This window comes from Ambystoma mexicanum, chromosome 5q (genome assembly GCF_040938575.1).
Source record: "Ambystoma mexicanum isolate Mex_15411 chromosome 5q, UKY_AmexF1_1, whole genome shotgun sequence".
NCBI classification, from domain to species: Eukaryota; Metazoa; Chordata; class Amphibia; order Caudata; family Ambystomatidae; genus Ambystoma; species Ambystoma mexicanum.
Window position 1 is genome coordinate 528,181,750 of NC_090933.1, and position 25,696 is coordinate 528,207,445.

The 25,696-nt window shown below is 50.4% G+C and overlaps 32 non-coding genes across 32 annotated transcripts; 17 read left to right on the plus strand and 15 right to left on the minus strand.

The window, feature by feature from the left end:
- The first annotated feature begins 1,156 nt into the window (after positions 1-1,156).
- TRNAR-CCU (transfer RNA arginine (anticodon CCU)) lies at positions 1,157-1,229 on the plus strand. Its single transcript has one exon. It is a non-coding gene; the product is annotated as a tRNA-Arg (tRNA).
- Positions 1,230-1,829: 600 nt separating this feature from the next.
- On the minus strand, positions 1,830-1,902 carry TRNAA-AGC (transfer RNA alanine (anticodon AGC)). Its single transcript has one exon. It is a non-coding gene; the product is annotated as a tRNA-Ala (tRNA).
- A 694-nt stretch (positions 1,903-2,596) lies between these two features.
- On the plus strand, positions 2,597-2,669 carry TRNAR-CCU (transfer RNA arginine (anticodon CCU)). Its single transcript has one exon. It is a non-coding gene; the product is annotated as a tRNA-Arg (tRNA).
- A 1,341-nt stretch (positions 2,670-4,010) lies between these two features.
- TRNAR-CCU (transfer RNA arginine (anticodon CCU)) lies at positions 4,011-4,083 on the plus strand. Its single transcript has one exon. It is a non-coding gene; the product is annotated as a tRNA-Arg (tRNA).
- Positions 4,084-4,673: 590 nt separating this feature from the next.
- TRNAA-AGC (transfer RNA alanine (anticodon AGC)) lies at positions 4,674-4,746 on the minus strand. Its single transcript has one exon. It is a non-coding gene; the product is annotated as a tRNA-Ala (tRNA).
- Positions 4,747-5,443: 697 nt separating this feature from the next.
- Positions 5,444-5,516, plus strand: TRNAR-CCU (transfer RNA arginine (anticodon CCU)). The gene has a single exon. It is a non-coding gene; the product is annotated as a tRNA-Arg (tRNA).
- A 600-nt stretch (positions 5,517-6,116) lies between these two features.
- On the minus strand, positions 6,117-6,189 carry TRNAA-AGC (transfer RNA alanine (anticodon AGC)). The gene has a single exon. It is a non-coding gene; the product is annotated as a tRNA-Ala (tRNA).
- Positions 6,190-6,882: 693 nt separating this feature from the next.
- On the plus strand, positions 6,883-6,955 carry TRNAR-CCU (transfer RNA arginine (anticodon CCU)). The gene has a single exon. It is a non-coding gene; the product is annotated as a tRNA-Arg (tRNA).
- A 1,351-nt stretch (positions 6,956-8,306) lies between these two features.
- TRNAR-CCU (transfer RNA arginine (anticodon CCU)) lies at positions 8,307-8,379 on the plus strand. The gene has a single exon. It is a non-coding gene; the product is annotated as a tRNA-Arg (tRNA).
- A 590-nt stretch (positions 8,380-8,969) lies between these two features.
- TRNAA-AGC (transfer RNA alanine (anticodon AGC)) lies at positions 8,970-9,042 on the minus strand. Its single transcript has one exon. It is a non-coding gene; the product is annotated as a tRNA-Ala (tRNA).
- Positions 9,043-9,736: 694 nt separating this feature from the next.
- On the plus strand, positions 9,737-9,809 carry TRNAR-CCU (transfer RNA arginine (anticodon CCU)). The gene has a single exon. It is a non-coding gene; the product is annotated as a tRNA-Arg (tRNA).
- Positions 9,810-10,409: 600 nt separating this feature from the next.
- TRNAA-AGC (transfer RNA alanine (anticodon AGC)) lies at positions 10,410-10,482 on the minus strand. Its single transcript has one exon. It is a non-coding gene; the product is annotated as a tRNA-Ala (tRNA).
- A 693-nt stretch (positions 10,483-11,175) lies between these two features.
- On the plus strand, positions 11,176-11,248 carry TRNAR-CCU (transfer RNA arginine (anticodon CCU)). The gene has a single exon. It is a non-coding gene; the product is annotated as a tRNA-Arg (tRNA).
- A 590-nt stretch (positions 11,249-11,838) lies between these two features.
- Positions 11,839-11,911, minus strand: TRNAA-AGC (transfer RNA alanine (anticodon AGC)). Its single transcript has one exon. It is a non-coding gene; the product is annotated as a tRNA-Ala (tRNA).
- Positions 11,912-12,605: 694 nt separating this feature from the next.
- TRNAR-CCU (transfer RNA arginine (anticodon CCU)) lies at positions 12,606-12,678 on the plus strand. The gene has a single exon. It is a non-coding gene; the product is annotated as a tRNA-Arg (tRNA).
- A 590-nt stretch (positions 12,679-13,268) lies between these two features.
- TRNAA-AGC (transfer RNA alanine (anticodon AGC)) lies at positions 13,269-13,341 on the minus strand. Its single transcript has one exon. It is a non-coding gene; the product is annotated as a tRNA-Ala (tRNA).
- Positions 13,342-14,035: 694 nt separating this feature from the next.
- On the plus strand, positions 14,036-14,108 carry TRNAR-CCU (transfer RNA arginine (anticodon CCU)). The gene has a single exon. It is a non-coding gene; the product is annotated as a tRNA-Arg (tRNA).
- A 590-nt stretch (positions 14,109-14,698) lies between these two features.
- TRNAA-AGC (transfer RNA alanine (anticodon AGC)) lies at positions 14,699-14,771 on the minus strand. Its single transcript has one exon. It is a non-coding gene; the product is annotated as a tRNA-Ala (tRNA).
- A 694-nt stretch (positions 14,772-15,465) lies between these two features.
- On the plus strand, positions 15,466-15,538 carry TRNAR-CCU (transfer RNA arginine (anticodon CCU)). Its single transcript has one exon. It is a non-coding gene; the product is annotated as a tRNA-Arg (tRNA).
- A 600-nt stretch (positions 15,539-16,138) lies between these two features.
- Positions 16,139-16,211, minus strand: TRNAA-AGC (transfer RNA alanine (anticodon AGC)). The gene has a single exon. It is a non-coding gene; the product is annotated as a tRNA-Ala (tRNA).
- A 694-nt stretch (positions 16,212-16,905) lies between these two features.
- Positions 16,906-16,978, plus strand: TRNAR-CCU (transfer RNA arginine (anticodon CCU)). The gene has a single exon. It is a non-coding gene; the product is annotated as a tRNA-Arg (tRNA).
- A 600-nt stretch (positions 16,979-17,578) lies between these two features.
- TRNAA-AGC (transfer RNA alanine (anticodon AGC)) lies at positions 17,579-17,651 on the minus strand. The gene has a single exon. It is a non-coding gene; the product is annotated as a tRNA-Ala (tRNA).
- A 1,175-nt stretch (positions 17,652-18,826) lies between these two features.
- Positions 18,827-18,899, plus strand: TRNAR-CCU (transfer RNA arginine (anticodon CCU)). Its single transcript has one exon. It is a non-coding gene; the product is annotated as a tRNA-Arg (tRNA).
- Positions 18,900-19,499: 600 nt separating this feature from the next.
- TRNAA-AGC (transfer RNA alanine (anticodon AGC)) lies at positions 19,500-19,572 on the minus strand. Its single transcript has one exon. It is a non-coding gene; the product is annotated as a tRNA-Ala (tRNA).
- Positions 19,573-20,266: 694 nt separating this feature from the next.
- Positions 20,267-20,339, plus strand: TRNAR-CCU (transfer RNA arginine (anticodon CCU)). The gene has a single exon. It is a non-coding gene; the product is annotated as a tRNA-Arg (tRNA).
- Positions 20,340-20,939: 600 nt separating this feature from the next.
- On the minus strand, positions 20,940-21,012 carry TRNAA-AGC (transfer RNA alanine (anticodon AGC)). The gene has a single exon. It is a non-coding gene; the product is annotated as a tRNA-Ala (tRNA).
- Positions 21,013-21,706: 694 nt separating this feature from the next.
- On the plus strand, positions 21,707-21,779 carry TRNAR-CCU (transfer RNA arginine (anticodon CCU)). Its single transcript has one exon. It is a non-coding gene; the product is annotated as a tRNA-Arg (tRNA).
- Positions 21,780-22,379: 600 nt separating this feature from the next.
- Positions 22,380-22,452, minus strand: TRNAA-AGC (transfer RNA alanine (anticodon AGC)). Its single transcript has one exon. It is a non-coding gene; the product is annotated as a tRNA-Ala (tRNA).
- A 694-nt stretch (positions 22,453-23,146) lies between these two features.
- On the plus strand, positions 23,147-23,219 carry TRNAR-CCU (transfer RNA arginine (anticodon CCU)). Its single transcript has one exon. It is a non-coding gene; the product is annotated as a tRNA-Arg (tRNA).
- Positions 23,220-23,819: 600 nt separating this feature from the next.
- Positions 23,820-23,892, minus strand: TRNAA-AGC (transfer RNA alanine (anticodon AGC)). The gene has a single exon. It is a non-coding gene; the product is annotated as a tRNA-Ala (tRNA).
- Positions 23,893-24,586: 694 nt separating this feature from the next.
- TRNAR-CCU (transfer RNA arginine (anticodon CCU)) lies at positions 24,587-24,659 on the plus strand. Its single transcript has one exon. It is a non-coding gene; the product is annotated as a tRNA-Arg (tRNA).
- A 600-nt stretch (positions 24,660-25,259) lies between these two features.
- On the minus strand, positions 25,260-25,332 carry TRNAA-AGC (transfer RNA alanine (anticodon AGC)). Its single transcript has one exon. It is a non-coding gene; the product is annotated as a tRNA-Ala (tRNA).
- Between the last annotated feature and the right edge of the window lie 364 nt (positions 25,333-25,696).

Sequence of the window (25,696 nt, forward strand, 5' to 3'; positions counted from 1 at the left end):
TATGCTTTCTGGAATCAGAGCTCCTGCAGACAGGGCTCACTCTTCTGCCAGCTCCGACCTGCTCCGATGAAAACGAAATAAAAGAGCAAAGGCTGCGCACTTTGAACCAATTATTCGAAGCATCGTATTGAAATGAAATAAAAGGTTAACAGCCCTGGGTGGCATCAAAGTGGAATTTCCTGAATATGTCACCAATGCCATGCAATGCGCCTGTTGCACAGTATCACGCCTGTTGCCGGCCCTCGCGCGGATGACTCTTTGGGATAGCAGAAAGTGGACGGAAGACTTTTAGGATGATAGTAAAAAAAACAGAAGCGAGCACATGACTTTATTTGCGACGATTGGTGAGTTTTGAATAAAATAGTGAAAATGAAGAAAAAGTGTCTTGCTGGAGAATGCGGGCATCGATCCGGCTACCTCTCGCATGCTAAGCGAGCGCTCTACCATCTGAGCTAATTCCCCTCCTCCTCGAAGGCTCTCGATACACTGCTTCAGAGCTGAAGCACAGTCTCCGGCTCACACTTGCTTGGCTGTCCAGGGACCTGTAGTGCATAAAGCCCTTTCTCTTCATCTGCCGCAGAGGAAATCACAATCTCACCCCTTTGCCCAAAACAAAATACCTTCAGTGGAGCTACAAGTAAAGCTGCAGATGGCCATCCATTGCAATGAGGATTGGCCAACCAGGTATTAATAGCAGAGTGACTCCACTGCCACGCCCTTTCACGCTGGACCTGCGCTTGTGATCAAGAGGCTGCACGCCAGTCCCATAGACCCGAGAGCCCAATTGAAAAGGTGCTTGCTTCTCACTTTATTTCTCTCGCTATTTCTTGCTGTTTTAGGCCGCTGACACGCCGCCTGCAGCCAAAGGACCAGCGCTGGAGTGCCCTTTGTCATTTTTACCAGCTGGCCATATTTTACAATCGAGCGTCAGAATACCAAACAGGTAAGAGTTAGGTCTGGGAATTGAGTCCACTTTCCATCGTGTGTCCCATAAAGCGGAAGTGTCCAGCCGAGTGCAAGCAGGTGCCTTTTGCCCGCGTGTGCTGGGACACTGCAGCTTTGGACGTGAGCCAACTTGCCCTTTTCAGTGGGCCAGTACCCGTGACTCCAGTGAGAGAAGAGGAAAAGAAAGAACTTTCCCCTTCTATGTCGAGTGGCCCCAGTGGCCTAATGGATAAGGCACTGGCCTCCTAAGCCAGGGATTGTGGGTTCGAGTCCCATCTGGGGTGGTTCGTGGCATTTTGTTCACACTTCTGCCAAAGCATGCAAAAGGTTTTTGCGGTAGTAGGGGGTGGGCGCAGGCTAGTACTTTACTGGGCGCTGTGAAGTCCAGAACGTGCTCTGCTGGTAGCAGACTTTAAATGCCGGGAGACTGCAGAGTGTAGCAACCCCTCATGTCAGCGAAGAGACACAGATGAGTGGTAAGAAAGACAGGGAAAATATGCTTTCTGGAATCAGAGCTCCTGCAGACAGGGCTCACTCTTCTGCCAGCTCCGACCTGCTCCGATGAAAACGAAATAAAAGAGCAAAGGCTGCGCACTTTGAACCAATTATTCGAAGCATCGTATTGAAATGAAATAAAAGGTTAACAGCCCTGGGTGGCATCAAAGTGGAATTTCCTGAATATGTCACCAATGCCATGCAATGCGCCTGTTGCACAGTATCACGCCTGTTGCCGGCCCTCGCGCGGATGACTCTTTGGGATAGCAGAAAGTGGACGGAAGACTTTTAGGATGATAGTAAAAAAAACAGAAGCGAGCACATGACTTTATTTGCGACGATTGGTGAGTTTTGAATAAAATAGTGAAAATGAAGAAAAAGTGTCTTGCTGGAGAATGCGGGCATCGATCCCGCTACCTCTCGCATGCTAAGCGAGCGCTCTACCATCTGAGCTAATTCCCCTCCTCCTCGAAGGCTCTCGATACACTGCTTCAGAGCTGAAGCACAGTCTCCGGCTCACACTTGCTTGGCTGTCCAGGGACCTGTAGTGCATAAAGCCCTTTCTCTTCATCTGCCGCAGAGGAAATCACAATCTCACCCCTTTGCCCAAAACAAAATACCTTCAGTGGAGCTACAAGTAAAGCTGCAGATGGCCATCCATTGCAATGAGGATTGGCCAACCAGGTATTAATAGCAGAGTGACTCCACTCCCACGCCCTTTCACGCTGGACCTGCGCTTGTGATCAAGAGGCTGCACGCCAGTCCCATAGACCCGAGAGCCCAATTGAAAAGGTGCTTGCTTCTCACTTTATTTCTCTCGCTATTTCTTGCTGTTTTAGGCCGCTGACACGCCGCCTGCAGCCAAAGGACCAGCGCTGGAGTGCCCTTTGTCATTTTTACCAGCTGGCCATATTTTACAATCGAGCGTCAGAATACCAAACAGGTAAGAGTTAGGTCTGGGAATTGAGTCCACTTTCCATCGTGTGTCCCATAAAGCGGAAGTGTCCAGCCGAGTGCAAGCAGGTGCCTTTTGCCCGCGTGTGCTGGGACACTGCAGCTTTGGACGTGAGCCAACTTGCCCTTTTCAGTGGGCCAGTACCCGTGACTCCAGTGAGAGAAGAGGAAAAGAAAGAACTTTCCTCTTCTCTGTCGAGTGGCCCCAGTGGCCTAATGGATAAGGCACTGGCCTCCTAAGCCAGGGATTGTGGGTTCGAGTCCCATCTGGGGTGGTTCGTGGCATTTTGTTCACACTTATGCAAAAGGTTTTTGCGGTAGTAGGGGGAGGGCGCAGGCTAGTACTTTGCTGGGCGCTGTGAAGTCCAGAACGTGCTCTGCTGGTAGCAGACTTTAAATGCCGGGAGACTGCAGAGTGTAGCAACCCCTCATGTCAGCGAAGAGACACAGATGAGTGGTAAGAAAGACAGGGAAAATATGCTTTCTGGAATCAGAGCTCCTGCAGACAGGGCTCACTCTTCTGCCAGCTCCGACCTGCTCCGATGAAAACGAAATAAAAGAGCAAAGGCTGCGCACTTTGAACCAATTATTCTAAGCATCGTATTGAAATGAAATAAAAGGTTAACAGCCCTGGGTGGCATCAAAGTGGAATTTCCTGAATATGTCACCAATGCCATGCAATGCGCCTGTTGCACAGTATCACGCCTGTTGCCGGCCCTCGCGCGGATGACTCTTTGGGATAGCAGAAAGTGGACGGAAGACTTTTAGGATGATAGTAAAAAAAACAGAAGCGAGCACATGACTTTATTTGCGACGATTGGTGAGTTTTGAATAAAATAGTGAAAATGAAGAAAAAGTGTCTTGCTGGAGAATGCGGGCATCGAATGCTAAGCGAGCGCTCTACCATCTGAGCTAATTCCCCTTCTCCTCGAAGGCTCTCGATACACTGCTTCAGAGCTGAAGCACAGTCTCCGGCTCACACTTGCTTGGCTGTCCAGGGACCTGTAGTGCATAAAGCCCTTTCTCTTCATCTGCCGCAGAGGAAATCACAATCTCACCCCTTTGCCCAAAACAAAATACCTTCAGTGGAGCTACAAGTAAAGCTGCAGATGGCCATCCATTGCAATGAGGATTGGCCAACCAGGTATTAATAGCAGAGTGACTCCACTCCCACGCCCTTTCACGCTGGACCTGCGCTTGTGATCAAGAGGCTGCACGCCAGTCCCATAGACCCGAGAGCCCAATTGAAAAGGTGCTTGCTTCTCACTTTATTTCTCTCGCTATTTCTTGCTGTTTTAGGCCGCTGACACGCCGCCTGCAGCCAAAGGACCAGCGCTGGAGTGCCCTTTGTCATTTTTACCAGCTGGCCATATTTTACAATCGAGCGTCAGAATACCAAACAGGTAAGAGTTAGGTCTGGGAATTGAGTCCACTTTCCATCGTGTGTCCCATAAAGCGGAAGTGTCCAGCCGAGTGCAAGCAGGTGCCTTTTGCCCGCGTGTGCTGGGACACTGCAGCTTTGGACGTGAGCCAACTTGCCCTTTTCAGTGGGCCAGTACCCGTGACTCCAGTGAGAGAAGAGGAAAAGAAAGAACTTTCCCCTTCTCTGTCGAGTGGCCCCAGTGGCCTAATGGATAAGGCACTGGCCTCCTAAGCCAGGGATTGTGGGTTCGAGCCCCATCTGGGGTGGTTCGTGGCATTTTGTTCACACTTATGCAAAAGGTTTTTGCGGTAGTAGGGGGAGGGCGCAGGCTAGTTCTTTGCTGGGCGCTGTGAAGTCCAGAACGTGCTCTGCTGGTAGCAGACTTTAAATGCCGGGAGACTGCAGAGTGTAGCAACCCCTCATGTCAGCGAAGAGACACAGATGAGTGGTAAGAAAGACAGGGAAAATATGCTTTCTGGAATCTGAGCTCCTGCAGACAGGGCTCACTCTTCTGCCAGCTCCGACCTGCTCCGATGAAAACGAAATAAAAGAGCAAAGGCTGCGCACTTTGAACCAATTATTCTAAGCATCGTATTGAAATGAAATAAAAGGTTAACAGCCCTGGGTGGCATCAAAGTGGAATTTCCTGAATATGTCACCAATGCCATGCAATGCGCCTGTTGCACAGTATCACGCCTGTTGCCGGCCCTCGCGCGGATGACTCTTTGGGATAGCAGAAAGTGGACGGAAGACTTTTAGGATGATAGTAAAAAAAACAGAAGCGAGCACATGACTTTATTTGCGACGATTGGCGAGTTTTGAATAAAATAGTGAAAATGAAGAAAAAGCGTCTTGCTGGAGAATGCGGGCATCGATCCCGCTACCTCTCGCATGCTAAGCGAGCGCTCTACCATCTGAGCTAATTCCCCTCCTCCTCCTCGAAGGCTCTCGATACACTGCTTCAGAGCTGAAGCACAGTCTCCGGCTCACACTTGCTTGGCTGTCCAGGGACCTGTAGTGCATAAAGCCCTTTCTCTTCATCTGCCGCAGGGGAAATCACAATCTCACCCCTTTGCCCAAAACAAAATACCTTCAGTGGAGCTACAAGTAAAGCTGCAGATGGCCATCCATTGCAACGAGGATTGGCCAACCAGGTATTAATAGCAGAGTGACTCCACTGCCACGCCCTTTCACGCTGGACCTGCGCTTGTGATCAAGAGGCTGCACGCCAGTCCCATAGACCCGAGAGCCCAATTGAAAAGGTGCTTGCTTCTCACTTTATTTCTCTCGCTATTTCTTGCTGTTTTAGTCCGCTGACACGCCGCCTGCAGCCAAAGGACCAGCGCTGGAGTGCCCTTTGTCATTTTTACCAGCTGGCCATATTTTACAATCGAGCGTCAGAATACCAAACAGGTAAGAGTTAGGTCTGGGAATTGAGTCCACTTTCCATTGTGTGTCCCATAAAGCGGAAGTGTCCAGCCGAGTGCAAGCAGGTGCCTTTTGCCCGCGTGTGCTGGGACACTGCAGCTTTGGACGTGAGCCAACTTGCCCTTTTCAGTGGGCCAGTACCCGTGACTCCAGTGAGAGAAGAGGAAAAGAAAGAACTTTCCCCTTCTCTGTCGAGTGGCCCCAGTGGCCTAATGGATAAGGCACTGGCCTCCTCAGCCAGGGATTGTGGGTTCGAGTCCCATCTGGGGTGGTTCGTGGCATTTTGTTCACACTTCTGCCAAAGCATGAAAAAGGTTTTTGCGGTAGTAGGGGGTGGGCGCAGGCTAGTACTTTGCTGGGCGCTGTGAAGTCCAGAACGTGCTCTGCTGGTAGCAGACTTTAAATGCCGGGAGACTGCAGAGTGTAGCAACCCCTCATGTCAGCGAAGAGACACAGATGAGTGGTAAGAAAGACAGGGAAAATATGCTTTCTGGAATCAGAGCTCCTGCAGACAGGGCTCACTCTTCTGCCAGCTCCGACCTGCTCCGATGAAAACGAAATAAAAGAGCAAAGGCTGCGCACTTTGAACCAATTATTCGAAGCATCGTATTGAAATGAAATAAAAGGTTAACAGCCCTGGGTGGCATCAAAGTGGAATTTCCTGAATATGTCACCAATGCCATGCAATGCTCCTGTTGCACAGTATCACGCCTCTTGCCGGCCCTCGCGCGGATGACTCTTTGGGATAGCAGAAAGTGGACGGAAGACTTTTAGGATGATAGTAAAAAAAACAGAAGCGAGCACATGACTTTATTTGCGACGATTGGTGAGTTTTGAATAAAATAGTGAAAATGAAGAAAAAGTGTCTTGCTGGAGAATGCGGGCATCGATCCCGCTACCTCTCGCATGCTAAGCGAGCGCTCTACCATCTGAGCTAATTCCCCTCCTCTTGAAGGCTCTCGATACACTGCTTCAGAGCTGAAGCACAGTCTCCGGCTCACACTTGCTTGGCTGTCCAGGGACCTGTAGTGCATAAAGCCCTTTCTCTTCATCTGCCGCAGAGGAAATCACAATCTCACCCCTTTGCCCAAAACAAAATACCTTCAGTGGAGCTACAAGTAAAGCTGCAGATGGCCATCCATTGCAATGAGGATTGGCCAACCAGGTATTAATAGCAGAGTGACTCCTCTCCCACGCCCTTTCACGCTGGACCTGCGCTTGTGATCAAGAGGCTGCACGCCAGTCCCATAGACCCGAGAGCCCAATTGAAAAGGTGCTTGCTTCTCACTTTATTTCTCTCGCTATTTCTTGCTGTTTTAGGCCGCTGACACGCCGCCTGCAGCCAAAGGACCAGCGCTGGAGTGCCCTTTGTCATTTTTACCAGCTGGCCATATTTTACAATCGAGCGTCAGAATACCAAACAGGTAAGAGTTAGGTCTGGGAATTGAGTCCACTTTCCATCGTGTGTCCCATAAAGCGGAAGTGTCCAGCCGAGTGCAAGCAGGTGCCTTTTGCCCGCGTGTGCTGGGACACTGCAGCTTTGGACGTGAGCCAACTTGCCCTTTTCAGTGGGCCAGTACCCGTGACTCCAGTGAGAGAAGAGGAAAAGAAAGAACTTTCCCCTTCTCTGTCGAGTGGCCCCAGTGGCCTAATGGATAAGGCACTGGCCTCCTAAGCCAGGGATTGTGGGTTCGAGTCCCATCTGGGGTGGTTCGTGGCATTTTGTTCACACTTCTGCCAAAGCATGCAAAAGGTTTTTGCGGTAGTAGGGGGTGGGCGCAGGCTAGTACTTTGCTGGGCGCTGTGAAGTCCAGAACGTGCTCTGCTGGTAGCAGACTTTAAATGCCGGGAGACTGCAGAGTGTAGCAACGCCTCATGTCAGCGAAGAGACACAGATGAGTGGTAAGAAAGACAGGGAAAATATGCTTTCTGGAATCAGAGCTCCTGCAGACAGGGCTCACTCTTCTGCCAGCTCCGACCTGCTCCGATGAAAACGAAATAAAAGAGCAAAGGCTGCGCACTTTGAACCAATTATTCTAAGCATCGTATTGAAATGAAATAAAAGGTTAACAGCCCTGGGTGGCATCAAAGTGGAATTTCCTGAATATGTCACCAATGCCATGCAATGCGCCTGTTGCACAGTATCACGCCTGTTGCCGGCCCTCGCGCGGATGACTCTTTGGGATAGCAGAAAGTGGACGGAAGACTTTTAGGATGATAGTAAAAAAAACAGAAGCGAGCACATGACTTTATTTGCGACGATTGGTGAGTTTTGAATAAAATAGTGAAAATGAAGAAAAAGTGTCTTGCTGGAGAATGCGGGCATCGAATGCTAAGCGAGCGCTCTACCATCTGAGCTAATTCCCCTTCTCCTCGAAGGCTCTCGATACACTGCTTCAGAGCTGAAGCACAGTCTCCGGCTCACACTTGCTTGGCTGTCCAGGGACCTGTAGTGCATAAAGCCCTTTCTCTTCATCTGCCGCAGAGGAAATCACAATCTCACCCCTTTGCCCAAAACAAAATACCTTCAGTGGAGCTACAAGTAAAGCTGCAGATGGCCATCCATTGCAATGAGGATTGGCCAACCAGGTATTAATAGCAGAGTGACTCCACTCCCACGCCCTTTCACGCTGGACCTGCGCTTGTGATCAAGAGGCTGCACGCCAGTCCCATAGACCCGAGAGCCCAATTGAAAAGGTGCTTGCTTCTCACTTTATTTCTCTCGCTATTTCTTGCTGTTTTAGGCCGCTGACACGCCGCCTGCAGCCAAAGGACCAGCGCTGGAGTGCCCTTTGTCATTTTTACCAGCTGGCCATATTTTACAATCGAGCGTCAGAATACCAAACAGGTAAGAGTTAGGTCTGGGAATTGAGTCCACTTTCCATCGTGTGTCCCATAAAGCGGAAGTGTCCAGCCGAGTGCAAGCAGGTGCCTTTTGCCCGCGTGTGCTGGGACACTGCAGCTTTGGACGTGAGCCAACTTGCCCTTTTCAGTGGGCCAGTACCCGTGACTCCAGTGAGAGAAGAGGAAAAGAAAGAACTTTCCCCTTCTCTGTCGAGTGGCCCCAGTGGCCTAATGGATAAGGCACTGGCCTCCTAAGCCAGGGATTGTGGGTTCGAGCCCCATCTGGGGTGGTTCGTGGCATTTTGTTCACACTTATGCAAAAGGTTTTTGCGGTAGTAGGGGGAGGGCGCAGGCTAGTTCTTTGCTGGGCGCTGTGAAGTCCAGAACGTGCTCTGCTGGTAGCAGACTTTAAATGCCGGGAGACTGCAGAGTGTAGCAACCCCTCATGTCAGCGAAGAGACACAGATGAGTGGTAAGAAAGACAGGGAAAATATGCTTTCTGGAATCTGAGCTCCTGCAGACAGGGCTCACTCTTCTGCCAGCTCCGACCTGCTCCGATGAAAACGAAATAAAAGAGCAAAGGCTGCGCACTTTGAACCAATTATTCTAAGCATCGTATTGAAATGAAATAAAAGGTTAACAGCCCTGGGTGGCATCAAAGTGGAATTTCCTGAATATGTCACCAATGCCATGCAATGCGCCTGTTGCACAGTATCACGCCTGTTGCCGGCCCTCGCGCGGATGACTCTTTGGGATAGCAGAAAGTGGACGGAAGACTTTTAGGATGATAGTAAAAAAAACAGAAGCGAGCACATGACTTTATTTGCGACGATTGGCGAGTTTTGAATAAAATAGTGAAAATGAAGAAAAAGCGTCTTGCTGGAGAATGCGGGCATCGATCCCGCTACCTCTCGCATGCTAAGCGAGCGCTCTACCATCTGAGCTAATTCCCCTCCTCCTCGAAGGCTCTCGATACACTGCTTCAGAGCTGAAGCACAGTCTCCGGCTCACACTTGCTTGGCTGTCCAGGGACCTGTAGTGCATAAAGCCCTTTCTCTTCATCTGCCGCAGGGGAAATCACAATCTCACCCCTTTGCCCAAAATAAAATACCTTCAGTGGAGCTACAAGTAAAGCTGCAGATGGCCATCCATTGCAACGAGGATTGGCCAACCAGGTATTAATAGCAGAGTGACTCCACTGCCACGCCCTTTCACGCTGGACCTGCGCTTGTGATCAAGAGGCTGCACGCCAGTCCCATAGACCCGAGAGCCCAATTGAAAAGGTGCTTGCTTCTCACTTTATTTCTCTCGCTATTTCTTGCTGTTTTAGTCCGCTGACACGCCGCCTGCAGCCAAAGGACCAGCGCTGGAGTGCCCTTTGTCATTTTTACCAGCTGGCCATATTTTACAATCGAGCGTCAGAATACCAAACAGGTAAGAGTTAGGTCTGGGAATTGAGTCCACTTTCCATCGTGTGTCCCATAAAGCGGAAGTGTCCAGCCGAGTGCAAGCAGGTGCCTTTTGCCCGCGTGTGCTGGGACACTGCAGCTTTGGACGTGAGCCAACTTGCCCTTTTCAGTGGGCCAGTACCCGTGACTCCAGTGAGAGAAGAGGAAAAGAAAGAACTTTCCCCTTCTCTGTCGAGTGGCCCCAGTGGCCTAATGGATAAGGCACTGGCCTCCTCAGCCAGGGATTGTGGGTTCGAGTCCCATCTGGGGTGGTTCGTGGCATTTTGTTCACACTTCTGCCAAAGCATGAAAAAGGTTTTTGCGGTAGTAGGGGGTGGGCGCAGGCTAGTACTTTGCTGGGCGCTGTGAAGTCCAGAACGTGCTCTGCTGGTAGCAGACTTTAAATGCCGGGAGACTGCAGAGTGTAGCAACCCCTCATGTCAGCGAAGAGACACAGATGAGTGGTAAGAAAGACAGGGAAAATATGCTTTCTGGAATCAGAGCTCCTGCAGACAGGGCTCACTCTTCTGCCAGCTCCGACCTGCTCCGATGAAAACGAAATAAAAGAGCAAAGGCTGCGCACTTTGAACCAATTATTCGAAGCATCGTATTGAAATGAAATAAAAGGTTAACAGCCCTGGGTGGCATCAAAGTGGAATTTCCTGAATATGTCACCAATGCCATGCAATGCTCCTGTTGCACAGTATCACGCCTCTTGCCGGCCCTCGCGCGGATGACTCTTTGGGATAGCAGAAAGTGGACGGAAGACTTTTAGGATGATAGTAAAAAAAACAGAAGCGAGCACATGACTTTATTTGCGACGATTGGTGAGTTTTGAATAAAATAGTGAAAATGAAGAAAAAGTGTCTTGCTGGAGAATGCGGGCATCGATCCCGCTACCTCTCGCATGCTAAGCGAGCGCTCTACCATCTGAGCTAATTCCCCTCCTCTTGAAGGCTCTCGATACACTGCTTCAGAGCTGAAGCACAGTCTCCGGCTCACACTTGCTTGGCTGTCCAGGGACCTGTAGTGCATAAAGCCCTTTCTCTTCATCTGCCGCAGAGGAAATCACAATCTCACCCCTTTGCCCAAAACAAAATACCTTCAGTGGAGCTACAAGTAAAGCTGCAGATGGCCATCCATTGCAATGAGGATTGGCCAACCAGGTATTAATAGCAGAGTGACTCCTCTCCCACGCCCTTTCACGCTGGACCTGCGCTTGTGATCAAGAGGCTGCACGCCAGTCCCATAGACCCGAGAGCCCAATTGAAAAGGTGCTTGCTTCTCACTTTATTTCTCTCGCTATTTCTTGCTGTTTTAGGCCGCTGACACGCCGCCTGCAGCCAAAGGACCAGCGCTGGAGTGCCCTTTGTCATTTTTACCAGCTGGCCATATTTTACAATCGAGCGTCAGAATACCAAACAGGTAAGAGTTAGGTCTGGGAATTGAGTCCACTTTCCATCGTGTGTCCCATAAAGCGGAAGTGTCCAGCCGAGTGCAAGCAGGTGCCTTTTGCCCGCGTGTGCTGGGACACTGCAGCTTTGGACGTGAGCCAACTTGCCCTTTTCAGTGGGCCAGTACCCGTGACTCCAGTGAGAGAAGAGGAAAAGAAAGAACTTTCCCCTTCTCTGTCGAGTGGCCCCAGTGGCCTAATGGATAAGGCACTGGCCTCCTAAGCCAGGGATTGTGGGTTCGAGTCCCATCTGGGGTGGTTCGTGGCATTTTGTTCACACTTATGCAAAAGGTTTTTGCGGTAGTAGGGGGAGGGCGCAGGCTAGTACTTTGCTGGGCGCTGTGAAGTCCAGAACGTGCTCTGCTGGTAGCAGACTTTAAATGCCGGGAGACTGCAGAGTGTAGCAACCCCTCATGTCAGCGAAGAGACACAGATGAGTGGTAAGAAAGACAGGGAAAATATGCTTTCTGGAATCAGAGCTCCTGCAGACAGGGCTCACTCTTCTGCCAGCTCCGACCTGCTCCGATGAAAACGAAATAAAAGAGCAAAGGCTGCGCACTTTGAACCAATTATTCTAAGCATCGTATTGAAATGAAATAAAAGGTTAACAGCCCTGGGTGGCATCAAAGTGGAATTTCCTGAATATGTCACCAATGCCATGCAATGCGCCTGTTGCACAGTATCACGCCTGTTGCCGGCCCTCGCGCGGATGACTCTTTGGGATAGCAGAAAGTGGACGGAAGACTTTTAGGATGATAGTAAAAAAAACAGAAGCGAGCACATGACTTTATTTGCGACGATTGGCGAGTTTTGAATAAAATAGTGAAAATGAAGAAAAAGCGTCTTGCTGGAGAATGCGGGCATCGATCCCGCTACCTCTCGCATGCTAAGCGAGCGCTCTACCATCTGAGCTAATTCCCCTCCTCATTGAAGGCTCTCGATACACTGCTTCAGAGCTTAAGCACAGTCTCCGGCTCACACTTGCTTGGCTGTCCAGGGACCTGTAGTGCATAAAGCCCTTTCTCTTCATCTGCCGCAGGGGAAATCACAATCTCACCCCTTTGCCCAAAACAAAATACCTTCAGTGGAGCTACAAGTAAAGCTGCAGATGGCCATCCATTGCAACGAGGATTGGCCAACCAGGTATTAATAGCAGAGTGACTCCACTGCCACGCCCTTTCACGCTGGACCTGCGCTTGTGATCAAGAGGCTGCACGCCAGTCCCATAGACCCGAGAGCCCAATTGAAAAGGTGCTTGCTTCTCACTTTATTTCTCTCGCTATTTCTTGCTGTTTTAGGCCGCTGACACGCCGCCTGCAGCCAAAGGACCAGCGCTGGAGTGCCCTTTGTCATTTTTAACAGCTGGCCATATTTTACAATCGAGCGTCAGAATACCAAACAGGTAAGAGTTAGGTCTGGGAATTGAGTCCACTTTCCATCGTGTGTCCCATAAAGCGGAAGTGTCCAGCCGAGTGCAAGCAGGTGCCTTTTGCCCGCGTGTGCTGGGACACTGCAGCTTTGGACGTGAGCCAACTTGCCCTTTTCAGTGGGCCAGTACCCGTGACTCCAGTGAGAGAAGAGGAAAAGAAAGAACTTTCCCCTTCTCTGTCGAGTGGCCCCAGTGGCCTAATGGATAAGGCACTGGCCTCCTAAGCCAGGGATTGTGGGTTCGAGTCCCATCTGGGGTGGTTCGTGGCATTTTGTTCACACTTATGCAAAAGGTTTTTGCGGTAGTAGGGGGTGGGCGCAGGCTAGTACTTTGCTGGGCGCTGTGAAGTCCAGAACGTGCTCTGCTGGTAGCAGACTTTAAATGCCGGGAGACTGCAGAGTGTAGCAACCCCTCATGTCAGCAAAGAGACACAGATGAGTGGTAAGAAAGACAGGGAAAATATGCTTTCTGGAATCAGAGCTCCTGCAGACAGGGCTCACTCTTCTGCCAGCTCCGACCTGCTCCGATGAAAACGAAATAAAAGAGCAAAGGCTGCGCACTTTGAACCAATTATTCGAAGCATCGTATTGAAATGAAATAAAAGGTTAACAGCCCTGGGTGGCATCAAAGTGGAATTTCCTGAATATGTCACCAATGCCATGCAATGCGCCTGTTGCACAGTATCACGCCTGTTGCCGGCCCTCGCGCGGATGACTCTTTGGGATAGCAGAAAGTGGACGGAAGACTTTTAGGATGATAGTAAAAAAAACAGAAGCGAGCACATGACTTTATTTGCGACGATTGGTGAGTTTTGAATAAAATAGTGAAAATGAAGAAAAAGTGTCTTGCTGGAGAATGCGGGCATCGATCCCGCTACCTCTCGCATGCTAAGCGAGCGCTCTACCATCTGAGCTAATTCCCCTCCTCCTCGAAGGCTCTCGATACACTGCTTCAGAGCTGAAGCACAGTCTCCGGCTCACACTTGCTTGGCTGTCCAGGGACCTGTAGTGCATAAAGCCCTTTCTCTTCATCTGCCGCAGAGGAAATCACAATCTCACCCCTTTGACCAAAACAAAATACCTTCAGTGGAGCTACAAGTAAAGCTGCAGATGGCCATCCATTGCAATGAGGATTGGCCAACCAGGTATTAATAGCAGAGTGACTCCACTCCCACGCCCTTTCACGCTGGACCTGCGCTTGTGATCAAGAGGCTGCACGCCAGTCCCATAGACCCGAGAGCCCAATTGAAAAGGTGCTTGCTTCTCACTTTATTTCTCTCGCTATTTCTTGCTGTTTAAGGCCGCTGACACGCCGCCTGCAGCCAAAGGACCAGCGCTGGAGTGCCCTTTGTCATTTTTACCAGCTGGCCATATTTTACAATCGAGCATCAGAATACCAAACAGGTAAGAGTTAGGTCTGGGAATTGAGTCCACTTTCCATCGTGTGTCCCATAAAGCGGAAGTGTCCAGCCGAGTGCAAGCAGGTGCCTTTTGCCCGCGTGTGCTGGGACACTGCAGCTTTGGACGTGAGCCAACTTGCCCTTTTCAGTGGGCCAGTACCCGTGACTCCAGTGAGAGAAGAGAAAAAGAAAGAACTTTCCCCTTCTCTGTCGAGTGGCCCCAGTGGCCTAATGGATAAGGCACTGGCCTCCTAAGCCAGGGATTGTGGGTTCGAGCCCCATCTGGGGTGGTTCGTGGCATTTTGTTCACACTTATGCAAAAGGTTTTTGCGGTAGTAGGGGGAGGGCGCAGGCTAGTACTTTGCTGGGCGCTGTGAAGTCCAGAACGTGCTCTGCTGGTAGCAGACTTTAAATGCCGGGAGACTGCAGAGTGTAGCAACGCCTCATGTCAGCGAAGAGACACAGATGAGTGGTAAGAAAGACAGGGAAAATATGCTTTCTGGAATCAGAGCTCCTGCAGACAGGGCTCACTCTTCTGCCAGCTCCGACCTGCTCCGATGAAAACGAAATAAAAGAGCAAAGGCTGCGCACTTTGAACCAATTATTCGAAGCATCGTATTGAAATGAAATAAAAGGTTAACAGCCCTGGGTGGCATCAAAGTGGAATTTCCTGAATATGTCACCAATGCCATGCAATGCGCCTGTTGCACAGTATCACGCCTGTTGCCGGCCCTCGCGCGGGTGACTCTTTGGGATAGCAGAAAGTGGACGGAAGACTTTTAGGATGATAGTAAAAAAAACAGAAGCGAGCACATGACTTTATTTGCGACGATTGGCGAGTTTTGAATAAAATAGTGAAAATGAAGAAAAAGCGTCTTGCTGGAGAATGCGGGCATCGATCCCGCTACCTCTCGCATGCTAAGCGAGCGCTCTACCATCTGAGCTAATTCCCCTCCTCCTCGAAGGCTCTCGATACACTGCTTCAGAGCTGAAGCACAGTCTCCGGCTCACACTTGCTTGGCTGTCCAGGGACCTGTAGTGCATAAAGCCCTTTCTCTTCATCTGCCGCAGAGGAAATCACAATCTCACCCCTTTGCCCAAAACAAAATACCTTCAGTGGAGCTACAAGTAAAGCTGCAGATGGCCATCCATTGCAACGAGGATTGGCCAACCAGGTATTAATAGCAGAGTGACTCCACTGCCACGCCCTTTCACGCTGGACCTGCGCTTGTGATCAAGAGGCTGCACGCCAGTCCCATAGACCCGAGAGCCCAATTGAAAAGGTGCTTGCTTCTCACTTTATTTCTCTCGCTATTTCTTGCTGTTTTAGGCCGCTGACACGCCGCCTGCAGCCAAAGGACCAGCGCTGGAGTGCCCTTTGTCATTTTTACCAGCTGGCCATATTTTACAATCGAGCGTCAGAATACCAAACAGGTAAGAGTTAGGTCTGGGAATTGAGTCCACTTTCCATCGTGTGTCCCATAAAGCGGAAGTGTCCAGCCGAGTGCAAGCAGGTGCCTTTTGCCCGCGTGTGCTGGGACACTGCAGCTTTGGACGTGAGCCAACTTGCCCTTTTCAGTGGGCCAGTACCCGTGACTCCAGTGAGAGAAGAGGAAAAGAAAGAACTTTCCCCTTCTCTGTCGAGTGGCCCCAGTGGCCTAATGGATAAGGCACTGGCCTCCTAAGCCAGGGATTGTGGGTTCGAGTCCCATCTGGGGTGGTTTGTGGCATTTTGTTCACACTTCTGCCAAAGCATGCAAAAGGTTTTTGCGGTAGTAGGGGGTGGGCGCAGGCTAGTACTTTGCTGGGCGCTGTGAAGTCCAGAACGTGCTCTGCTGGTAGCAGACTTTAAATGCCGGGAGACTGCAGAGTGTAGCAACGCCTCATGTCAGCGAAGAGACACAGATGAGTGGTAAGAAAGACAGGGAAAATATGCTTTCTGGAATCAGAGCTCCTGCAGACAGGGCTCACTCTTCTGCCAGCTCCGACCTGCTCCGATGAAAACGAAATAAAAGAGCAAAGGCTGCGCACTTTGAACCAATTATTCGAAGCATCGTATTGAAATGAAATAAAAGGTTAACAGCCCTGGGTGGCATCAAAGTGGAATTTCCTGAATATGTCACCAATGCCATGCAATGCGCCTGTTGCACAGTATCACGCCTGTTGCCGGCCCTCGCGCGGATGACTCTTTGGGATAGCAGAAAGTGGACGGAAGACTTTTAGGATGATAGTAAAAAAAACAGAAGCGAGCACATGACTTTATTTGCGACGATTGGCGAGTTTTGAATAAAATAGTGAAAATGAAGAAAAAGCGTCTTGCTGGAGAATGCGGGCATCGAACTCGCTACCTCTCGCATGCTAAGCGAGCGCTCTACCATCTGAGCTAATTCCCCTCCTCCTCGAAGGCTCTCGATACACTGCTTCAGAGCTGAAGCACAGTCTCCGGCTCACACTTGCTTGGCTGTCCAGGGACCTGTAGTGCATAAAGCCCTTTCTCTTCATCTGCCGCAGAGGAAATCACAATCTCACCCCTTTGCCCAAAACAAAATACCTTCAGTGGAGCTACAAGTAAAGCTGCAGATGGCCATCCATTGCAACGAGGATTGGCCAACCAGGTATTAATAGCAGAGTGACTCCACTGCCACGCCCTTTCACGCTGGACCTGCGCTTGTGATCAAGAGGCTGCACGCCAGTCCCATAGACCCGAGAGCCCAATTGAAAAGGTGCTTGCTTCTCACTTTATTTCTCTCGCTATTTCTTGCTGTTTTAGGCCGCTGACACGCCGCCTGCAGCCAAAGGACCAGCGCTGGAGTGCCCTTTGTCATTTTTACCAGCTGGCCATATTTTACAATCGAGCGTCAGAATACCAAACAGGTAAGAGTTAGGTCTGGGAATTGAGTCCACTTTCCATCGTGTGTCCCATAAAGCGGAAGTGTCCAGCCGAGTGCAAGCAGGTGCCTTTTGCCCGCGTGTGCTGGGACACTGCAGCTTTGGACGTGAGCCAAATTGCCCTTTTCAGTGGGCCAGTACCTGTGACTCCAGTGAGAGAAGAGGAAAAGAAAGAACTTTCCCCTTCTCTGTCGAGTTGCCCCAGTGGCCTAATGGATAAGGCACTGGCCTCCTAAGCCAGGGATTGTGGGTTCGAGTCCCATCTGGGGTGGTTTGTGGCATTTTGTTCACACTTCTGCCAAAGCATGCAAAAGGTTTTTGCGGTAGTAGGGGGTGGGCGCAGGCTAGTACTTTGCTGGGCGCTGTGAAGTCCAGAACGTGCTCTGCTGGTAGCAGACTTTAAATGCCGGGAGACTGCAGAGTGTAGCAACGCCTCATGTCAGCGAAGAGACACAGATGAGTGGTAAGAAAGACAGGGAAAATATGCTTTCTGGAATCAGAGCTCCTGCAGACAGGGCTCACTCTTCTGCCAGCTCCGACCTGCTCCGATGAAAACGAAATAAAAGAGCAAAGGCTGCGCACTTTGAACCAATTATTCGAAGCATCGTATTGAAATGAAATAAAAGGTTAACAGCCCTGGGTGGCATCAAAGTGGAATTTCCTGAATATGTCACCAATGCCATGCAATGCGCCTGTTGCACAGTATCACGCCTGTTGCCGGCCCTCGCGCGGGTGACTCTTTGGGATAGCAGAAAGTGGACGGAAGACTTTTAGGATGATAGTAAAAAAAACAGAAGCGAGCACATGACTTTATTTGCGACGATTGGCGAGTTTTGAATAAAATAGTGAAAATGAAGAAAAAGCATCTTGCTGGAGAATGCGGGCATCGATCCCGCTACCTCTCGCATGCTAAGCGAGCGCTCTACCATCTGAGCTAATTCCCCTCCTCCTCGAAGGCTCTCGATACACTGCTTCAGAGCTGAAGCACAGTCTCCGGCTCACACTTGCTTGGCTGTCCAGGGACCTGTAGTGCATAAAGCCCTTTCTCTTCATCTGCCGCAGAGGAAATCACAATCTCACCCCTTTGCCCAAAACAAAATACCTTCAGTGGAGCTACAAGTAAAGCTGCAGATGGCCATCCATTGCAACGAGGATTGGCCAACCAGGTATTAATAGCAGAGTGACTCCACTGCCACGCCCTTTCACGCTGGACCTGTGCTTGTGATCAAGAGGCTGCACGCCAGTCCCATAGACCCGAGAGCCCAATTGAAAAGGTGCTTGCTTCTCACTTTATTTCTCTCGCTATTTGTTGCTGTTTTAGGCCGCTGACACGCCGCCTGCAGCCAAAGGACCAGCGCTGGAGTGCCCTTTGTCATTTTTACCAGCTGGCCATATTTTACAATCGAGCGTCAGAATACCAAACAGGTAAGAGTTAGGTCTGGGAATTGAGTCCACTTTCCATCGTGTGTCCCATAAAGCGGAAGTGTCCAGCCGAGTGCAAGCAGGTGCCTTTTGCCCGCGTGTGCTGGGACACTGCAGCTTTGGACGTGAGCCAACTTGCCCTTTTCAGTGGGCCAGTACCCACCTTCAGTGGAGCTACAAGTAAAGCTGCAGATGGCCATCCATTGCAATGAGGATTGGCCAACCAGGTATTAATAGCAGTGACTCCACTGCCACGCCCTTTCACGCTGGACCTGCGCTTGTGATCAAGAGGCTGCACGCCAGTCCCATAGACCCGAGAGCCCAATTGAAAAGGTGCTTGCTTCTCACTTTATTTCTCTCGCTATTTCTTGCTGTTTTAGGCCGCTGACACGCCGCCTGCAGCCAAAGGACCAGCGCTGGAGTGCCCTTTGTCATTTTTACCAGCTGGCCATATTTTACAATCGAGCGTCAGAATACCAAACAGGTAAGAGTTAGGTCTGGGAATTGAGTCCACTTTCCATCGTGTGTCCCATAAAGCGGAAGTGTCCAGCCGAGTGCAAGCAGGTGCCTTTTGCCCGCGTGTGCTGGGACACTGCAGCTTTGGACGTGAGCCAACTTGCCCTTTTCAGTGGGCCAGTACCCGTGACTCCAGTGAGAGAAGAGGAAAAGAAAGAACTTTCCCCTTCTCTGTCGAGTTGCCCCAGTGGCCTAATGGATAAGGCACTGGCCTCCTAAGCCAGGGATTGTGGGTTCGAGTCCCATCTGGGGTGGTTCGTGGCATTTTGTTCACACTTCTGCCAAAGCATGCAAAAGGTTTTTGCGGTAGTAGGGGGTGGGCGCAGGCTAGTACTTTGCTGGGCGCTGTGAAGTCCAGAACGTGCTCTGCTGGTAGCAGACTTTAAATGCCGGGAGACTGCAGAGTGTAGCAACGCCTCATGTCAGCGAAGAGACACAGATGAGTGGTAAGAAAGACAGGGAAAATATGCTTTCTGGAATCAGAGCTCCTGCAGACAGGGCTCACTCTTCTGCCAGCTCCGACCTGCTCCGATGAAAACGAAATAAAAGAGCAAAGGCTGCGCACTTTGAACCAATTATTCGAAGCATCGTATTGAAATGAAATAAAAGGTTAACAGCCCTGGGTGGCATCAAAGTGGAATTTCCTGAATATGTCACCAATGCCATGCAATGCGCCTGTTGCACAGTATCACGCCTGTTGCCGGCCCTCGCGCGGATGACTCTTTGGGATAGCAGAAAGTGGACGGAAGACTTTTAGGATGATAGTAAAAAAAACAGAAGCGAGCACATGACTTTATTTGCGACGATTGGCGAGTTTTGAATAAAATAGTGAAAATGAAGAAAAAGCGTCTTGCTGGAGAATGCGGGGATCGATCCCGCTACCTCTCGCATGCTAAGCGAGCGCTCTACCATCTGAGCTAATTCCCCTCCTCCTCGAAGGCTCTCGATACACTGCTTCAGAGCTGAAGCACAGTCTCCGGCTCACACTTGCTTGGCTGTCCAGGGACCTGTAGTGCATAAAGCCCTTTCTCTTCATCTGCCGCAGAGGAAATCACAATCTCACCCCTTTGCCCAAAACAAAATACCTTCAGTGGAGCTACAAGTAAAGCTGCAGATGGCCATCCATTGCAACGAGGATTGGCCAACCAGGTATTAATAGCAGAGTGACTCCACTGCCACGCCCTTTCACGCTGGACCTGCGCTTGTGATCAAGAGGCTGCACGCCAGTCCCATAGACCCGAGAGCCCAATTGAAAAGGTGCTTGCTTCTCACTTTATTTCTCTCGCTATTTCTTGCTGTTTTAGGCCGCTGACACGCCGCCTGCAGCCAAAGGACCAGCGCTGGAGTGCCCTTTGTCATTTTTACCAGCTGGCCATATTTTACAATCGAGCGTCAGAATACCAAACAGGTAAGAGTTAGGTCTGGGAATTGAGTCCACTTTCCATCGTGTGTCCCATAAAGCGGAAGTGTCCAGCCGAGTGCAAGCAGGTGCCTTTTGCCCGCGTGTGCTGGGACACTGCAGCTTTGGACGTGAGCCAACTTGCCCTTTTCAGTGGGCCAGTACCCGTGACTCCAGTGAGAGAAGAGGAAAAGAAAGAACTTTCCCCTTCTCTGTCGAGTGGCCCCAGTGGCCTAATGGATAAGGCACTGGCCTCCTAAGCCAGGGATTGTGGGTTCGAGTCCCATCTGGGGTGGTTCGTGGCATTTTGTTCACACTTCTGCCAAAGCATGCAAAAGGTTTTTGCGGTAGTAGGGGGTGGGCGCAGGCTAGTACTTTGCTGGGCGCTGTGAAGTCCAGAACGTGCTCTGCTGGTAGCAGACTTTAAATGCCGGGAGACTGCAGAGTGTAGCAACGCCTCATGTCAGCGAAGAGACACAGATGAGTGGTAAGAAAGACAGGGAAAATATGCTTTCTGGAATCAGAGCTCCTGCAGACAGGGCTCACTCTTCTGCCAGCTCCGACCTGCTCCGATGAAAACGAAATAAAAGAGCAAAGGCTGCGCACTTTGAACCAATTATTCGAAGCATCGTATTGAAATGAAATAAAAGGTTAACAGCCCTGGGTGGCATCAAAGTGGAATTTCCTGAATATGTCACCAATGCCATGCAATGCGCCTGTTGCACAGTATCACGCCTGTTGCCGGCCCTCGCGCGGATGACTCTTTGGGATAGCAGAAAGTGGACGGAAGACTTTTAGGATGATAGTAAAAAAAACAGAAGCGAGCACATGACTTTATTTGCGACGATTGGCGAGTTTTGAATAAAATAGTGAAAATGAAGAAAAAGCGTCTTGCTGGAGAATGCGGGCATCGATCCCGCTACCTCTCGCATGCTAAGCGAGCGCTCTACCATCTGAGCTAATTCCCCTCCTCCTCGAAGGCTCTCGATACACTGCTTCAGAGCTGAAGCACAGTCTCCGGCTCACACTTGCTTGGCTGTCCAGGGACCTGTAGTGCATAAAGCCCTTTCTCTTCATCTGCCGCAGAGGAAATCACAATCTCACCCCTTTGCCCAAAACAAAATACCTTCAGTGGAGCTACAAGTAAAGCTGCAGATGGCCATCCATTGCAACGAGGATTGGCCAACCAGGTATTAATAGCAGAGTGACTCCACTGCCACGCCCTTTCACGCTGGACCTGCGCTTGTGATCAAGAGGCTGCACGCCAGTCCCATAGACCCGAGAGCCCAATTGAAAAGGTGCTTGCTTCTCACTTTATTTCTCTCGCTATTTCTTGCTGTTTTAGGCCGCTGACACGCCGCCTGCAGCCAAAGGACCAGCGCTGGAGTGCCCTTTGTCATTTTTACCAGCTGGCCATATTTTACAATCGAGCGTCAGAATACCAAACAGGTAAGAGTTAGGTCTGGGAATTGAGTCCACTTTCCATCGTGTGTCCCATAAAGCGGAAGTGTCCAGCCGAGTGCAAGCAGGTGCCTTTTGCCCGCGTGTGCTGGGACACTGCAGCTTTGGACGTGAGCCAACTTGCCCTTTTCAGTGGGCCAGTACCCGTGACTCCAGTGAGAGAAGAGGAAAAGAAAGAACTTTCCCCTTCTCTGTCGAGTGGCCCCAGTGGCCTAATGGATAAGGCACTGGCCTCCTAAGCCAGGGATTGTGGGTTCGAGTCCCATCTGGGGTGGTTCGTGGCATTTTGTTCACACTTCTGCCAAAGCATGCAAAAGGTTTTTGCGGTAGTAGGGGGTGGGCGCAGGCTAGTACTTTGCTGGGCGCTGTGAAGTCCAGAACGTGCTCTGCTGGTAGCAGACTTTAAATGCCGGGAGACTGCAGAGTGTAGCAACGCCTCATGTCAGCGAAGAGACACAGATGAGTGGTAAGAAAGACAGGGAAAATATGCTTTCTGGAATCAGAGCTCCTGCAGACAGGGCTCACTCTTCTGCCAGCTCCGACCTGCTCCGATGAAAACGAAATAAAAGAGCAAAGGCTGCGCACTTTGAACCAATTATTCGAAGCATCGTATTGAAATGAAATAAAAGGTTAACAGCCCTGGGTGGCATCAAAGTGGAATTTCCTGAATATGTCACCAATGCCATGCAATGCGCCTGTTGCACAGTATCACGCCTGTTGCCGGCCCTCGCGCGGATGACTCTTTGGGATAGCAGAAAGTGGACGGAAGACTTTTAGGATGATAGTAAAAAAAACAGAAGCGAGCACATGACTTTATTTGCGACGATTGGCGAGTTTTGAATAAAATAGTGAAAATGAAGTAAAAGCGTCTTGCTGGAGAATGCGGGCATCGATCCCGCTACCTCTCGCATGCTAAGCGAGCGCTCTACCATCTGAGCTAATTCCCCTCCTCCTCGAAGGCTCTCGATACACTGCTTCAGAGCTGAAGCACAGTCTCCGGCTCACACTTGCTTGGCTGTCCAGGGACCTGTAGTGCATAAAGCCCTTTCTCTTCATCTGCCGCAGAGGAAATCACAATCTCACCCCTTTGCCCAAAACAAAATACCTTCAGTGGAGCTACAAGTAAAGCTGCAGATGGCCATCCATTGCAATGAGGATTGGCCAACCAGGTATTAATAGCAGAGTGACTCCACTGCCACGCCCTTTCACGCTGGACCTGCGCTTGTGATCAAGAGGCTGCACGCCAGTCCCATAGACCCGAGAGCCCAATTGAAAAGGTGCTTGCTTCTCACTTTATTTCTCTCGCTATTTCTTACTGTTTTAGGCCGCTGACACGCCGCCTGCAGCCAAAGGACCAGCGCTGGAGTGCCCTTTGTCATTTTTACCAGCTGGCCATATTTTACAATCGAGCGTCAGAATACCAAACAGGTAAGAGTTAGGTCTGGGAATTGAGTCCACTTTCCATCGTGTGTCCCATAAAGCGGAAGTGTCCAGCCGAGTGCAAGCAGGTGCCTTTTGCCCGCGTGTGCTGGGACACTGCAGCTTTGGACGTGAGCCAACTTGCCCTTTTCAGTGGGCCAGTACCCGTGACTCCAGTGAGAGAAGAGGAAAAGAAAGAACTTTCCCCTTCTCTGTCGAGTGGCCCCAGTGGCCTAATGGATAAGGCACTGGCCTCCTAAGCCAGGGATTGTGGGTTCGAGTCCCATCTGGGGTGGTTCGTGGCATTTTGTTCACACTTCTGCCAAAGCATGCAAAAGGTTTTTGCGGTAGTAGGGGGTGGGCGCAGGCTAGTACTTTGCTGGGCGCTGTGAAGTCCAGAACGTGCTCTGCTGGTAGCAGACTTTAAATGCCGGGAGACTGCAGAGTGTAGCAACGCCTCATGTCAGCGAAGAGACACAGATGAGTGGTAAGAAAGACAGGGAAAATATGCTTTCTGGAATCAGAGCTCCTGCAGACAGGGCTCACTCTTCTGCCAGCTCCGACCTGCTCCGATGAAAACGAAATAAAAGAGCAAAGGCTGCGCACTTTGAACCAATTATTCGAAGCATCGTATTGAAATGAAATAAAAGGTTAACAGCCCTGGGTGGCATCAAAGTGGAATTTCCTGAATATGTCACCAATGCCATGCAATGCGCCTGTTGCACAGTATCACGCCTGTTGCCGGCCCTCGCGCGGGTGACTCTTTGGGATAGCAGAAAGTGGACGGAAGACTTTTAGGATGATAGTAAAAAAAACAGAAGCGAGCACATGACTTTATTTGCGACGATTGGCGAGTTTTGAATAAAATAGTGAAAATGAAGTAAAAGCGTCTTGCTGGAGAATGCGGGCATCGATCCCGCTACCTCTCGCATGCTAAGCGAGCGCTCTACCATCTGAGCTAATTCCCCTCCTCCTCGAAGGCTCTCGATACACTGCTTCAGAGCTGAAGCACAGTCTCCGGCTCACACTTGCTTGGCTGTCCAGGGACCTGTAGTGCATAAAGCCCTTTCTCTTCATCTGCCGCAGAGGAAATCACAATCTCACCCCTTTGCCCAAAACAAAATACCTTCAGTGGAGCTACAAGTAAAGCTGCAGATGGCCATCCATTGCAACGAGGATTGGCCAACCAGGTATTAATAGCAGAGTGACTCCACTGCCACGCCCTTTCACGCTGGACCTGCGCTTGTGATCAAGAGGCTGCACGCCAGTCCCATAGACCCGAGAGCCCAATTGAAAAGGTGCTTGCTTCTCACTTTATTTCTCTCGCTATTTCTTGCTGTTTTAGGCCGCTGACACGCCGCCTGCAGCCAAAGGACCAGCGCTGGAGTGCCCTTTGTCATTTTGACCAGCTGGCCATATTTTACAATCGAGCGTCAGAATACCAAACAGGTAAGAGTTAGGTCTGGGAATTGAGTCCACTTTCCATCGTGTGTCCCATAAAGCGGAAGTGTCCAGCCGAGTGCAAGCAGGTGCCTTTTGCCCGCGTGTGCTGGGACACTGCAGCTTTGGACGTGAGCCAACTTGCCCTTTTCAGTGGGCCAGTACCTGTGACTCCAGTGAGAGAAGAGGAAAAGAAAGAACTTTCCCCTTCTCTGTCGAGTTGCCCCAGTGGCCTAATGGATAAGGCACTGGCCTCCTAAGCCAGGGATTGTGGGTTCGAGTCCCATCTGGGGTGGTTCGTGGCATTTTGTTCACACTTCTGCCAAAGCATGCAAAAGGTTTTTGCGGTAGTAGGGGGTGGGCGCAGGCTAGTACTTTGCTGGGCGCTGTGAAGTCCAGAACGTGCTCTGCTGGTAGCAGACTTTAAATGCCGGGAGACTGCAGAGTGTAGCAACGCCTCATGTCAGCGAAGAGACACAGATGAGTGGTAAGAAAGACAGGGAAAATATGCTTTCTGGAATCAGAGCTCCTGCAGACAGGGCTCACTCTTCTGCCAGCTCCGACCTGCTCCGATGAAAACGAAATAAAAGAGCAAAGGCTGCGCACTTTGAACCAATTATTCGAAGCATCGTATTGAAATGAAATAAAAGGTTAACAGCCCTGGGTGGCATCAAAGTGGAATTTCCTGAATATGTCACCAATGCCATGCAATGCGCCTGTTGCACAGTATCACGCCTGTTGCCGGCCCTCGCGCGGGTGACTCTTTGGGATAGCAGAAAGTGGACGGAAGACTTTTAGGATGATAGTAAAAAAAACAGAAGCGAGCACATGACTTTATTTGCGACGATTGGCGAGTTTTGAATAAAATAGTGAAAATGAAGAAAAAGCGTCTTGCTGGAGAATGCGGGCATCGATCCCGCTACCTCTCGCATGCTAAGCGAGCGCTCTACCATCTGAGCTAATTCCCCTCCTCCTCGAAGGCTCTCGATACACTGCTTCAGAGCTGAAGCACAGTCTCCGGCTCACACTTGCTTGGCTGTCCAGGGACCTGTAGTGCATAAAGCCCTTTCTCTTCATCTGCCGCAGAGGAAATCACAATCTCACCCCTTTGCCCAAAACAAAATAACTTCAGTGGAGCTACAAGTAAAGCTGCAGATGGCCATCCATTGCAACGAGGATTGGCCAACCAGGTATTAATAGCAGAGTGACTCCACTGCCACGCCCTTTCACGCTGGACCTGCGCTTGTGATCAAGAGGCTGCACGCCAGTCCCATAGACCCGAGAGCCCAATTGAAAAGGTGCTTGCTTCTCACTTTATTTCTCTCGCTATTT